This window comes from Cetorhinus maximus, chromosome 31, assembly GCF_964194155.1.
Source record: "Cetorhinus maximus chromosome 31, sCetMax3.hap1.1, whole genome shotgun sequence".
In the NCBI taxonomy this organism is placed as follows: domain Eukaryota; kingdom Metazoa; phylum Chordata; class Chondrichthyes; order Lamniformes; family Cetorhinidae; genus Cetorhinus; species Cetorhinus maximus.
Window position 1 is genome coordinate 7089812 of NC_135909.1, and position 14943 is coordinate 7104754.

General features: G+C 44.1%; 1 long non-coding RNA gene across 1 annotated transcript; it reads right to left on the reverse strand.

The window, feature by feature from the left end:
* Window positions 1–1064: 1064 nt before the first annotated feature.
* On the reverse strand, window positions 1065–10836 carry LOC144670479 (uncharacterized). Its single transcript, XR_013573883.1, has 2 exons — window positions 7263–10836; window positions 1065–2391 (listed from the first exon to the last, which is right to left on the reverse strand). It is a non-coding gene; the product is annotated as an uncharacterized LOC144670479 (long non-coding RNA).
* Between the last annotated feature and the right edge of the window lie 4107 nt (window positions 10837–14943).

The window sequence follows — 14943 nt, forward strand, 5'->3', positions numbered from 1 at the left end:
TGAGTTTGTGGAGCTCTTCTCCAGCTTGTGATTGAGGCAGGGTCATTGAATATTTTTAAGGCAGAGGTAGATTAGATTCTTGACTATCAAGGATATTGGTGGGAGGCAAGAAAGTGGCGTTGAGGCCACAATCAGATCAGCCATGATTTAACTGAATGACAGAGCAAGGTCAAGGGGTCAAATGTCATAGTCCTGCTCCAAATTCATATGCATGTTCGTATGAGGTAAAGTGGGCATTAGATTCCACATCCATTGTATTCACATTTTTGTCAGCTGCAGTAATGTTACCAGACAATTCCATAAATCTTCCAGCATACTAATTTAAAAATCAGTGCAACTTGGTGCAGCGCTCCCTCAGCACTGAACATTCGACAGTGCCACACGCGCTTGGTACTGACTGATTGTGCAGTGCTTCCTTGGAACTGCCTCTCAGATAGTGCTGCACTCCCTCAGTACTGATCGTGATAGTGCCACACTCCCTCAATATTGACCCTCAACAATGCAGCACTCCCTTGGTACTGATCCTCTGACAGCGCAGCACTCCACTGACCCTCTTTGACAGTGCAGCGCTCCCGCAGTCGAGATTCTCAGACAGAGGTTAAGATGGCATTTAAACCAGCAGTCTGGGCTGGTTCTCCCCTCCCTTTACACAAAGGCCCAACTGCAATTGGCTAAGCTGTTGGTGAAAGGTGAAGCTTCCTGGATGTGCTAATGGTGACATTAAGGGTAGAAAGCAGGGTGAGCAAGTGACAGATGGCCCTAGTGGGGGTGGGGTGGGGATCGAGGATCGAAATAGGCTTTTAAAGTATTTTGAAGTTTTTAAGTAGCTCACATGCAGTGAGGCAGCAGGGGAGACCTGGACCAATACTGCAATTTACAGATCGTACAGGATTACAAGGGAGTATTTCCCATCTCTGTAAGGGACAAGGGTACGAATTAGGCTTCTGTTTGGTCACTCAGATGAGAGTCAGTACACACACCACACAGACCCACACATGCACACACTGTTTCAGCACATCACATATACAGACCCAAACACACACAAAAACATTCAACACATGGCATTTCTGGAGAAAGATTTTATTAACAATACTGTCAAGTACAGGAATTCTCAAAAGCACATCAGATCATGCAGATAACCAGTGATTATGCTGGGCACGGGATTCTGGTTTGAAAGGGCAGAGCTGAAGTGAATTACACTGAAGGGCGAGAATCCACAACCAAAACGATAACATTTCCAGAATGAGTCACGGAAGTGATGAGAATCTACGTGGGGTGGGTCCTCTCTCTTGCTCAGCAACATGACCTGCACCAAATACAATTTGTCCTGTATCTTTCACGTTTTACCTATTAACCATACCGAGCACACGTGGGAAAGTGGGCAGGGGGAGTATTAGTCTGATGGTCAGGCATCTTGCCTGGCCCTCAGCTGAAGAGCCTCAATTTCCTGGGATGCTCAGCTTGCATCCCTGCTGGTACAGTGGGTGGCTGGGCAAGCCGCGGAGGTGCCCATTTCAGGTTGGTCCCACAGCTGCTCGGTGGTGTTGAAACGAAGCCATTCATCAACTGTTGTTACATCTGCTGTTCTTTCTTTCCAATAGCGACAATACTATGCTGCACAGGATGGGGTGGATAAAGCCAGCAGGATGACACGCCAGCAGATACTCTACTTCAAGAGCTTGCCAGGGAGGGACAGTCCGCAAGTGCTCCAAGTCAAATTCTCCACGTTGCCTGGGCTTAAGTTAGCTTCATTTTAGCCGGGTACGCAAGCCTTTGGGGTCCTCGCTATCCTTGGTAGGTGGAGAATATGATAGCAATCCTGCGATTTAATCCAATTGTACCTCAGCTACACTCACCCAAAGATGACAGAGATAAACAGATTTCAGCTCACACAAGACTACTTCTACGTGCATGGTTCACTGGGGCGAATGTCTGAACTACAGCCAGAACATTCCCCCAGTTTATGCACAAAGAGGGAGGGCTGTAACATTCACTACAAGTTCAGGGAACGATACCTTGCACTGCTCACAAGTTGGAATATATTGACCCGGTGATTGACTAGAGTAACAGCATGGACTAGAAACAAAACAGAAAATGCAGGACAGTCAGTCAGCACCTAGGAAGGAAATACAGGTTCAGCTTTCAGGTCATCGCTTTGAGAGAACGGTCTTGACTCCTGTCTTGGTATCTGGGACCTCACTCCTGCTTTAACAGAGGGGTAGACTCAAATACAGTATTGCTGGAGTCCAGGAATACGCACAGTTGCTCTTGGATGCTTTATGCCCAGTTGTGAGAGGTTAACACTCAGTTAATCTACAGTTAAGACTGAATCGGAAGAGTTACTTACCAGAGATCAGCCAGCCTCACAGCACCAACTCAATCGGCTAATACCTGCCAGGATCATGAGGAGGAAGGGAAGGGGAGAGAGAGAGAGAAAAGAGGGGAGTTCAGAACACTAAGCCACAGCACAATAAGTGTGAATAAAATACTTTCAGACAAATAAAACTAAACTCTGAGTGGAAACCCCCTTGCTGACATCATCTGTGTAGCAGTAGCATTCAGAACTGTCCCTGAGAAAGCAGTTTTTAATGTCCATCCCCCTCCAACTAACCTGGAGCAGGAGACAGACTTGTATCAAATGATCCCACTCACTTGTTGCAGAACAGCTCATTCTCTGGATTATCAAAGTTTTATTCCACTGTCCTTCAGCGCCCTATTGGCCACAGACTGGGTTTCTAAATGTTACCTTGAGAGGCTGTGCTTTAAAGCAAAGATTCACAAGTTTAAGCAGCTACCGAGACCAACAGTGGCTAAAATGCCAACATTGGAGCTCCTCCACCCCCTCCAAAAAATAAAAGGATAAACAATCTGTCTCAGCAATCCATCCTGTTGGGAGGTTTCTGGTCCCAGGTGAGTAACAGAAGTTGACTGTAGACCCGCCTCGAACAATGAACAAATAAAAAGTCAGGTTTTTAAACACAATTGCAAAGGCAACCATTCACCAAACTGAAACGTTAGCATGCAGAGGACAGTTAGAAGTTATTTATCCAACTGGTTTCTGGGGATGTGACTAACACTGATAAGGGAATATTTACTCCCCTACGTCAAGTGCATTGAGGCCAAGTTTTATTTTAGGACTGGAGTCATGTAGGCCCACTTCAGGTTTCCCCTCTGAAGCACTTTAATAAACCGATAAGGCTTGATGACAATCTGCACCTTTCATGGTCATTTTATCTTGTGCCGACCCCAAATTAAACAGATTTATTGCATTCAATTTTACAATTTGCCACGGTTAAGCTAAAACATCTCTCTGATGGGGAGGTTTGCACAATGACAAGTTGAACTGATACAGGGAGCCCTATGCTAAGTGTTGCTCAATCTGTTCACGTGCTGCGAAATAAAGCAGAACAGTCTTTCCTATAGTGCCGTATCAATTCTTTGAAAAGACTGCAAGGGCTCAAGGGGGAACATGCCCAAGAGCTCAGATCTCGAGAGGCATTATTGCTCCTCCGCCCCAGATTACACCCTCATTTATTGAACAGCGAAACTGTGCTCTCTGGTATGCAAGGAATGTGGGACCAACAGGTGGCACTGAACCAAACAATGCATCCCAGACCTAAAAATATAACTTCACCCAAGATCACTTCAGCCCTCACTGAAAACTGTGTACTTGCGAATTGCTTGTGATATGTAGCACATTAAGCATATAAACCACAGCGATTAATCACTTCCAGACATGTAAAGAGCTAATTTCATATAAAATTGGGAGGGATTCACATTTCATATTCAAGTAATTTCACAAAGTGTGGCAAAGCACTCCAATAAGTCATGGATTAAAATGGAACTGAGTGCCAAAAGCAGTTCCTTATTGACTACTCAACATTTGCGCAACTGTGAATATTTCAATGGGATCTTACTCCTCCAATAAAACCACTGTTCATTTTATCCAGGTAGCCTGATGTAATTGGGGGACTGAATAGTGTTTTGTAAAGAACATCAACAGTGGGGCTACCACAAAGATGCAGGGTGACTGAATATTGCATAATTATAGAATAGTGGAGAAAACTGACAGCGAAGAAAGCCACATATCAGCCTCAGTGGCTGCACTCTTCCTGGCGCAGAAGAATATAGGAACCCAACTTAAAAACATAAGAGAAAGGAGAAGCAGACCATATGGCCCTTCGAGCCTGTTCTGCCATTCAATACAATCATGGCTGATCCTTGGCCTCAACTCCACTTTCCCGCCTTCTCCCCGCATTCGATTCCCTGAAACGCCAAGAAGCTGTTTTTAACTGAACAGGTATGAAGAGGAGTCATATTGGACTCGAAACTTTAAGGCCGGGATTTTCCAGGCCGGACCCATCGTGGGCGGGATGGAAAATTTGGCGGATCAGCGGGAATTTCCTAACTCTTTCTCCACAGGTGCTGCCGGGCCTGCTGAGTTTTCCAGCACTCTGGGTTTTATAACTATTCATTACTGCCTCTGTTTCCAGTCGCTCAGCCAATTTTGTATCCATGTTGCCACTGTCCCTTTTATTACACGGGCTTCAACTTTCCTGTCACATCTGTTACGTGGTATTTTAATCACATCTTTTGGAAGTCCATATACACCACATCAACCACATTACCCTCATCAACCCTCGCTGTTACCTCATCAAAACACTTAATTAAATTATTCTAATACGATTTGCCTTTAATAAATCTTTGCTGGTTTCCCTTAATTAATCCACTTTTGTCAAGTGATTGTTAATTTTTACCTCAAATTATTTAAAAGCTTTCCCACCACCAGGACTAAACTAGTCGGCCTGTAATTCTACCCTTCTTTGAACAAAGGCGTAATTACTGCAGTTCTCCAGTCTTCAGGCACCATCCTGTATCTAAGGAGAGCTAGTAGATTTCCAGCCTTACTTTCTGGAGTATCCTCAGATGCATCCCATCCAGTCCTGTTGACTTATCAAATTTAAGTACAACTAGACTTTCTGATATTCTATCAATTTTAGTCCATCCAGTATCTCAACTAGTTCCTCCTTCACCATCACTTTGGCATCATCTTTTTCCTTGGTAAAGCATGTAAAGTGTTCATTTAGTACCTCAGCCATGCCCTTTATCTCCATGCACAGAGCCTCTTTTGTTCCCTAATTGGCCCCACACCACCTATTACCTTTTATATGCCTATTGAAGACTTCTGGATTCTTTTTTATGTTATCTGTCACATTGAGCATCACAATGATTCTCTTTGTTCATTTCTCCCCTGAACTTTCAGCCTGGTTCTCACTTGTATTATCAATGTGACATGAACTTAGGACTTAGGAGCAAAAATGGGCCATACAGCCCCTCAAACCTGCTCCACTATTGAATACGATCATGACTGATATGATTGTGGCCTCAAATCTACTTTCCTGTCTGCACCCCCCCCCCCTCAATAACCCTCAACTCCCTTGTCTATCAAAAATCTGTCTAGCTCTGCCTTGAATAAAATTCAATGACCCAGGCTCCACTGCTCTGTGGAACAGAATTCCACATACTAACAACCCTCACAGAAAAAAATTCTCCTCATCTCTGTCTTAAACAGTAGACCTCTTATTCTTAAACTGCGTCCGCTAGTTCTAGTGGAAACATCCCCCCGGTAGCTACCCTGTCAAGTCCCCTCAGGATCTTATATGCTTCACTAAGATCACCTCTCATTCTTCTAAACTCCAATGGGTATAGGCCCAACCTGTTCAAACTTACTTCATAAGATAAGCCCCTTGTCCCAGGAAAAGTCAGAGAGTCTTCTCTGAATTGCTTCTGACGCAATTATATCTTCTTTCAAATGAGGAAACCAAAACATGTCATATACACCCCTTTTCTGCTTCATCTTAACTCTCTCAGGGAGCTCTGGCTTCGGATGCCCTACCTTTCCCAACTGCGGGGGGATAAGTATCTCGACTTTACCCAGATCAGCTCCTGTTTAAAGACAGGCTATTCTTCCACCCTTCCAGTTCCAATGAAGAGTCATATTGGACTCGAAATGTTAACTCAGGTTCCATCTCCACAGATGCTGCCAGACCTGCTAAGTTTTTACAGCACTTTGTTTTTATTCTCCCATTCATTTTGCCTGACAATTTTTGATCTTTGACAGACCTCTTCTCACCCACTGAAATCAGCCCTCCTCTAATTAAGCATTTTCACTCTAGATTTCTCTTTGGATTTTTTTTCATAATCTAAACCTTATCTAAACCTATCTCTGCTCTCTAAACGTTCACCTACCAACATTTGATTTACCTCAGATCTTCGAGCCAGCACTCCCTCCTTCCTCATTGGACCGGAGGCATACTGATCTAGAAAATTCTCCTGAACACTCTTTCACAAACTCTTTTCCCCTCTCTGCCCTTTACACTATTACTATCCCAGTTTATATTAAGATAATTAAAGACCCCATTTTCACTTTTGCACCTCATGAATTTCCTTGAAAATTTACTCCTGTATACCTTTCCCACTATTTGGTGACCTATAGAATTTACGGAGTCGTGTACCTCTGTTTCTTAACCTAACCAATTGGATTCTGCCCTTGACCCCTGCAGGACATCTCTCTCCAGCAGTTATCCTATTCTCATTAATCAAACAGCCGCTTTCTTTCCTGAACACCTTGATGCAGGAATATTAAGCAGCCAGTCCTGCCTTTTCATGAGCCATTAAGTCACAATATTGTGCACGCACAGTTTAAACGCTTGTGTCTGGAGCTGCTGTCGGTGGCTGTCAGAGATTCCAACCACCCATTGTTGACAAAGAATTTGTATTTACACGTCATCCAACGTTGACCAGGCATTCCAAAGCAGCTGTCAAAGTTCCGAAGCAGAGTCATCGGCTGCTGCATTTGCCTGTGTACCAACCTGTACACAGCAAGAGCCACAAAGATCGCGCGAGATAAATGACCGGTTAACCTGTTCTTTGCTGGTACTGGTTGAGGGAAAAGTGCTGAATAGGACACAAACTCCCTCCTCTGAACAGTTCCAGGATCTTTTCCATCCACCTGAAAAGGCAGACGGAGCCTCTCCTTGTCAAAGGTCTGCAAGCTGCTCCTCAGGGCAACGACAGATGGGCAATAAATGTCAGACGAGAGTGTATCAAAAAGAAACACATGAGAAATGAGGACAAAAACCTCCAAAAGTCTGAAACTTACCTTGGCATAAATTAAAAACAGTTGTAAGGCAGCCCTTAATTTACTCTTAAACACACCATCCAATCCTCCAAACCCACGTACTGCTGTTTTGTAAGCTCACCTTAGTTTCACAAAATCTTCTGCAGATTTGAGAAAATGCGTTGAGGGTGAACAGGCCTCAAACTTTCGTCTTGCTGCCTCATAGGAGAGGCAGGCAGGCTGCAGTTGTGGTCACTGTGGTTTAACATGAAGGCCCTTGAGGAGTTCGGCCAGGCTGCAGGGTTGGGACCTCCAATGGTGCTGAATGAGGTCTGCCGAGAAAAAAACTTCAAGAATTAAACGCAGCCGGTTTTGCACAATACTGCAGAAGCAACCTCGTATTTGTAGGAACAGGAGTTACTGTCAAGAGGCCTTCTTTCAAGAGTGAATATCCAAGTCCTAGAATAAAACGGAGCCATTAGCTGTCTACCAAAATCGTAGGACAAAGCCACGTTCAAGTCTTCATTACGTGATGTTTTTTGTTCTGTATTGCCTTTGCTCTTACACCCATTAAATAAGTGTAAAACCAAATCCAGCTGCCCACTACCTGTTGATTTCTATCATGCAGTCAGAGTGCTCCTAGCTAATGGTGATTCTGCTGGTCCCTTTACCACCAGGTTAAGCAGTTACTAGGTATGCACAGAAGCTACACATGCTGGTATAAGTCACTCAAAAGTATTGGCATAATGATGACAACACGGCCTAGAGACAAAGATGAGGTTTAGTGCATTACTACACAAGTTTCCTCACCTCAAATCACCCAATTTGCCAGATGTGACTTGATCCCATTTCTGCAACTCAGCCCACTTACTGCTGTAACCCTCATCCAGACTCAACTGTTCCAGTTCTCTCCTAGCCAGCCTTCCAATCCATCTTCCACCCTATGTACACTTAATCTAATCAAAAGCCTTGCCGCCACTATCCTAACTCTCTCAAACCTCTGCTCCTGCCCTTCATTAGCTTCCGGTCTAGCCACATCTCGATTTTTAAAATGATTGTTCCCATGTTTGAGTCCATTGATGATCAACTCTGTAATCCCCTACAGCCACACAACCCTCAGTGCGCTCTGCATTCCTTCAACTCAGGCCTTTCCTTCACCCCATTACTAGTGGCCATGCTTCAGATACCTAGGCCCTAAACTCTGGAAATTGCTTCCTGAAGGCTCCCTGCCTCTCACCCCTCCTTTAGAACGTTCTTCAAAGCCAACTCTGCAACCAAACTTTTAGTCACCTCTTGTAATATTTCGCTTTTTGACTGGGTGTCAAATTTTGTTTATGCTCTTGTAAAGCAGCTTTGGGATAGTTTAGTATGTTAAGGGAGTAAGTTGTTGTAAAATCTAGTTCTTTGAGCAGGCTTTAGGCTGTCATTTTCTTGCTTATGTTTCTGTGACTATGTTAAAGTCCAGAGATTTTCCAGTCTCATTGGTAATAAGTCCATTCCTCAGTATCAGGTAAGCAGCTGGAGTTATCTCAACTGTTCCTCCAGTAGCACCACACCACACTCTCTGGGCTCCCGATTCTTGGGGAAGCAGTAAGCATCTTCTCCCAAAGGGGAAAGAGGAGGGGAAGGCCCATTGGACAGAACACAAAAACTATTCTGTTTGAAGTTACCACAGGCTGCACTCCTGTATGTGGAATATCAGGGGTAATAAAAGACATTAGCCCATCAGTCTCACACATCCGATATTTCACATTACCCAGCCTGGCATTCAACTGTATCCTGCACTTCCCCACTGTCCAGTTCCACTACCCAATGATGGCTCAGCCCAAATGCCAGAGTTTTAAATTTATGATCTGTAAGTAGACACTTCAGTTGACCTTAACACAGTCTGGTTCAACCTTCTCCACGAATTAAATACTTTATATGGCTGAATGGTCGTAATCGCCTTAAGCCTGTAGACCTTAATTAAGCTCCGTTTATCTCTTCCCTTTACACTTGATCATTCTTATAGACGAAAGGGTAACAGCAATGGTAAACAGAACGGCTCAATGAAACATTAAAAAGACTGAGCGAAGCCTCTGTGCTGGGTACTCCACTGACACAGTTTCCATTCCAACATTTTTACTGCTTCAACTGTCTCGACATCAGAAATGAGAAGTCTTATCATCGTTCCCAGATCCCTTCCCTCTGGTCATTTGCTCCCTGTGCAGTTCACCATTTTCACCTATCCCTTCTTCCAACATGCAGCACCTTGCCATTCGTTAATGCTCAACCTCATTTGCTCTCTGCCGATTAACACATCAAATTTTGAACCCATTCCTACAGCATGGCCAAATTGGCTGGAAATTTAATAAGCTTCCTGGCAGCCAGGTCACTTCTTCTGGTAGAAGATAAGGGTCCGATTGCCAACCCATGGAGGACTCCGCTCAGTACTGTCCTGTCTGCCGATGAAACCCTGCAGTGCTCCACACGATCTGTAGCCTGATACTGTATCTACCGTGCCATTTATTTTTCATTCCTAATCCAGTGCCACATTTTCTCCTGGGGTTTTTTAAAGCCTTTACTTGGTTTAGCAAGGGAGTCCAATTCAAAAATGGAAAACTAAATATGAAGGGTAGTATGAGACATAAGCTAAATAAGTTGCCAAAATGAATGAACAGTAGGTCGGCCCTGGTTCAGCTGATCTCTAAATCAGTCTAAATCTTGTCTTTAAATCAGAAGGCTGTGGGTTCAAGTCCCACTCCAGGACTTGAGTGCAACAATCTAGGCTGACACTCCACTGTAGTACTGAGGGACTGCTGCACTGTTGCAGATGCTGGCTTTCAAATGAGATGTTAAACCAAGGCCCTGTCTGTCCCCTCAAGTGGACATGAATCCTATATGAAGTGGCACTATATGAAAAGGAGCAGAGTTATCTCTGGTGTTGCTAGCTAATACTCACCCCTCAATCAATATCACAAAAACAGATTATCTGGTCATTATCACATTGTGGGAGCTTGCAGTCTGTAAATTGGCTGCTGTCTTTCCTACATTACAACAGTCACTACACTTCAGAAGTATTTAATTGGCTGCAAACACTTTGAGAGCTGGTGGCCATAACAGATACTATATAAATTTAAGCCTCTCTTTAACAGTGGTAGATGGTTTTACATACATCTCATTTTAGGGAAAAAAAAAAGTGCAACAGAGTTTTATATTTGAAACAAACAGAAAATGCTATAAAAACTCAGCAGGTCGGGCAGCATCTGTGGAGAGAGAAACAGAGTTAGACAGAATCCATATGACTCTTCAGAGCTAAAGAGAAATGTGATGGAATTTATACCATTTAAGGCGGGGGGGGGGGGGGTGGAGCAGGTGAAGCAGGATAGGTCAGTGAAAGGTGGGGGCTAAGGAGAAATTGACAAAAATGCCATGGACACAAGACAAAGGGAGTGTTAATAGTAGTGGTGAAGACAAGAGATGCTGATAGTGGCATAAAGGTAAAAAAGCAGAAAGTGTTAATAGCAGAACAAGGGTGAGCACTCTGAAACAACAACATGGAAACAAGTGACAGATGGGGTTGGGGAAAAATGATTTAAAAATGAATAAATAAAAGAAAAACAAATTTTGAAAAGGTTTTAAAAAGGGGGTAAAGGTAGAAGAGAGTGTTCATGGTCTGAAGTTGCTAAACTCAATGTTAAGTTTGGAAGGCTGTAAAGTGCCTAATCGGAAGATGAGGTTCTTCCAGTTTGCGTTGGCTTTCACTGGAACAGTGCAGCAGGCCAAGGACGAACGTGTGGGCACGAGAGCAGGATGGTGTGTTAGAATAGCAAGCGACAGGAAGATCTGGGTCATGCTTGCAGACAGACTGAAGATGTTCTGCAAAGCAGTCACCCAGTCTGCATTTCGTCTCCCCAGTGTAGAGGCCATATTAGGAGCAGCGAGACTAAATTGAAGGAGGTGCAAGTGAAATGCTGCTTCGCCTGAAAGGAGTGTTTGAGGGCTTGGACAGTGAGGAGGGAGGAGGTAAAGGAGCAGATGTTGCACCTTCTGCAATAGCACGGGCAGGTGCTATGGGAAGGCGATGTGTTGGGGTGATGGAGGAGTTGGCTAGGGTGTCCCAGAGGGAGCTGTCCTTACAGAATGCTGAAGGAGGTGGAGGAGGGGTGAGGGGAAGATGTGTTTGGTGGTGGCATCATGTTGGAGTTGGTGAAAATGGCAGAGGATGATCCTTTGAATGTGGAGGCTGGGGTGAAAACTGAGGACAAGGGGGACCCTATCATGGTTCCGGGAGGGAGGGGAAGGGGTGAGGGCAGAGGCATGGGAGATGGTCTGACATGGTTGAGGGCCCTGTCAACCACAGTCAGGGAGAAACCATGGTTAAGGAGGAAGGAAGACATGTCAGAAACACGTTTTGAAAGATGGCATCATCATCAGAACAAGTGCGATGGAGGCAAAGGAACTGAGAGAATGGGATGGAGTCCTTACAGGAAGCAGGGTGTGAGGAGCTGTAATCGAGGTGGCTTTGGGAGTCGGTGGGCTTGTAATGAATATTGGTAGAGAACCTATCACCAGAAATGGAGACAGAGAGGTCAAGGGAGGGAAGTGTTGGAGATGGACCATGTGAAGGTGATAGAGGAGTGCAAAAATTGATTAATTTTTCCTGGTCCAGACGGGAACATGAAACAGCACCAATACAGTCATTATGTACCAAAAAATAAAAGGGGAGGTGGCCTGAGTAGGACTGAACATGGAATGTGCCACATACCCTACCAAGAAACAGGCATAACTGGGGCCTATGCAGGTACCCATAGCCATACTTTTTATTTGGAGGAAGTGAGACAAGTTAAAGGAGAAATTGTTCAGTGAGAGGACAAGTTCAGCCAGACGGAGGAGAGTGGTGGTGGATGGGGATTGTTTTGGGCCTCTGTTCAAAGAAGAAACGGGGAGCTCACGGACCTGGTGGGGGATGGAGGTGTAGAGAGATTGGATGCCCATGACGAAGAAGCGGCGATTAGGACCAGGGAACTGGAAATTGTTGAAATGTCGTAGGGCATCAGAGGGATCATGAATGTACATGGAAAGAGACTAGACAAGGGGAGAGAGAGTTTTATATTTCTCTATTTGGATGTTCAGGTCGGGCATTTGGGCTGGAACAGCGTGGTCCCGTAATCGTGTTTGTGTGTTTTTATAACGCTGTAGGTTTGAATATTTCCATTTTCGATTTAAAAAGAAATTAAGATTATCACAGCACGTTAGCAAGGCCCAGAATAAGAGAGCTATAAACAAAACACAGGTGACCTCCACAGGTACTGGACACAGCTTTGGGTGCCCTGCCACAGAGAGAACCACCCTGTTGCAGTCAATTGATAACATCCTCACTTTTGCCACACCTCCCGTTTGACATCATCAGCACACTTTGAAATTTTACTCTATTCCAATATGTGGGTCATTTATATACAAATCAAAAAAATCTGTGGTCCTAGCACTGACCCTTGGAGAACACCACTGTCTGCCATCCTCCTGTCTGAAAAGCAAACAATTACCACAGCTCACTGCTTTCTGTCCTTAAGCCAATTTTACTTTTTATCCAAGCTGACTTTAAATTCTGTTAACCAGCCTTTTATGTGCTACTTTGTAAAAGTGTGCTCTCGAAATTCATAAGGACAACATCCATTACATTCGCTTCAAGCTTCTCCGTTACTTCATCAGAAAATTCCATTAGTCAAACACAATCTGCTTTTTGTGCTGGTTCTCCTTAATTAACTCAAACCTCTCCAAATGCCTGTTATTTTTGTCTCCCCATTTATTGCCTCTGAAACCTTTCCCACCACTGATCTTAAATTGACCAGCCTTACTCGAACATCCTTATGCCATTTCTTGAATAACGGCGTCACATTTGCCCATTCTCCAAGCTCTGGCATCTCCCCCACATCTAGGGAAAATTAGGGCAAATCCTTCCAAAAACCCCACCCATACTTCCCCTTAGCATCTTGGGATGCAAGCCAGGTGACTTATCCACCCAAAACATAGTCAGCCTTTCCAGTACATCCTGTCCATCAATGTTCACCCCAAATCTACCATCTCAGCTTCTATTGTTAGCATCCTCTGAATAAACACCGATACAAAGCACTCATAGTATTCTAGACTTGCCCTATGTCTCTAAGCATATATCACCTTCTTTGTCCCTAATAAATTCCACCTTACCTCTTACTACCCGCTTACTATTTACAGCCAGATGACTTTTGGGCTCCCTTTTAAGTTAACTGCCATTCTGTTCTCATTGCCAGCCTTATTTCCCTCTCAACTCATTGCATTTGGCCTGGTTCTCACTTGAAGAATTCACGTTACATGCATCACAAGCCCTCTTTTTTTGTTTCATCATATTCTCTATCACCTTAGTCATCCAAGAAGCCCTGGCTTTGGTTTCCTTATCTTTCGCCTTTGTTGGAATGTACTTAATCTGAACCCGAAACACCTCTTCCTTACAGATCGCCCATTGTTCCGTTACAATTTTCCCTGTCAGTCTTTGGTTCCGTTTTACCCTAGCTAGACCTCCTCTCATCCCACTAAAGTTAGTCGTCCTCCAATTTAGAAGTTCTACTTTTGATTTTTTTTTCCAGGTTGGTCAAGGCATTGCCCTGGGGAATGGTTGTCCTCCAAGCTGGTTCATTCCCCATGGCAATGCCTTGACCAATCAGAATCAACTTGCCTGGTTTGAATTTAAACAAAGCTTGGCAGTTTACTGTTCCCCGGTGCGTTCTCTGTTGCAAAGTCTCTACCAATCAAAGTCTGCTTTGTCAACCAATCAGCACCCTCTTCTCATGCAGTATAAACTGTTGTTCCCTTTGAGATTTGGTATACTTGCGAATCTGTCCTGATGAGTGCAAGACAAAAAGCTTCAACAGCATGTCTCTTTTCTCAGCAATCAAGTTTTGTACTACCGAGCGACTATTAGATATTTTCCCTCTGGTTCTTCTCCATTACCAATCTAAACCGTATGATATAATGATCACTTATTCAAGTGTTCTCCCACAGAGACTTAATCCACCTTATTTCCCAGCACTAGATCCAGCAATGCCTCTTTTCTGGATGGACCAAGAACATACTGGTCAATAAAGTTCTCCTGAACAAATTTTTTATAAATTCCTCCCCTGCCTTTCCCTTTACTCTAACATTATCCCATCAATGCTTCGGTAAAGTCTCCCAATATCACTACCCTATAGTTGTTGCACATCTGTGATTTGCCTGCAGATTTGCTCCTCAATCTCTCCCTCACTATATGGAGACCTATAGAATACCCCAAGTAGTGAGATACCTTTTTTTTTTGCTTCTCAACTCTAACCAAATGGATTGTCTTGGCCTCTCAAGAACATCCTCTTTCCAACACAGTGCCTTCCCATTCAGTACTGCCGTCCCGCCTCCCTTTCTCATTCCCTATCTTTTCTGAACACCTTATATCCTTAAATCTTAAGCACCCAGTCCTAACCATTTTTGAAGCATGTCTCCGTTATTGCTATATCATCATATTCCCACAGGGCTCATCAAATTTATGCACACTTTGTGCATTTGCACTCATGCATTCTGAACTCCTTTCTCATATTCTATTCCTTCTTAGTCTGCTCCTATCTAACATGGAACCACTACCTTCTCCATATACAATTTGATGGGGTGAAGAATCTGCTGGGCTAAACAAGGTAGATGCAGGAAGGATGTTTCCGCTGGCTTAGTGGGGGGGTGGTGGGGGGTCTAGAACCAGGGGAGAGAGTCTCAGAATAAGGGGCAGGCCGTTTAGGACTGAGATGAAAAGGAATTTCTTCATTCAGAGGGTCATGAATCTTTGG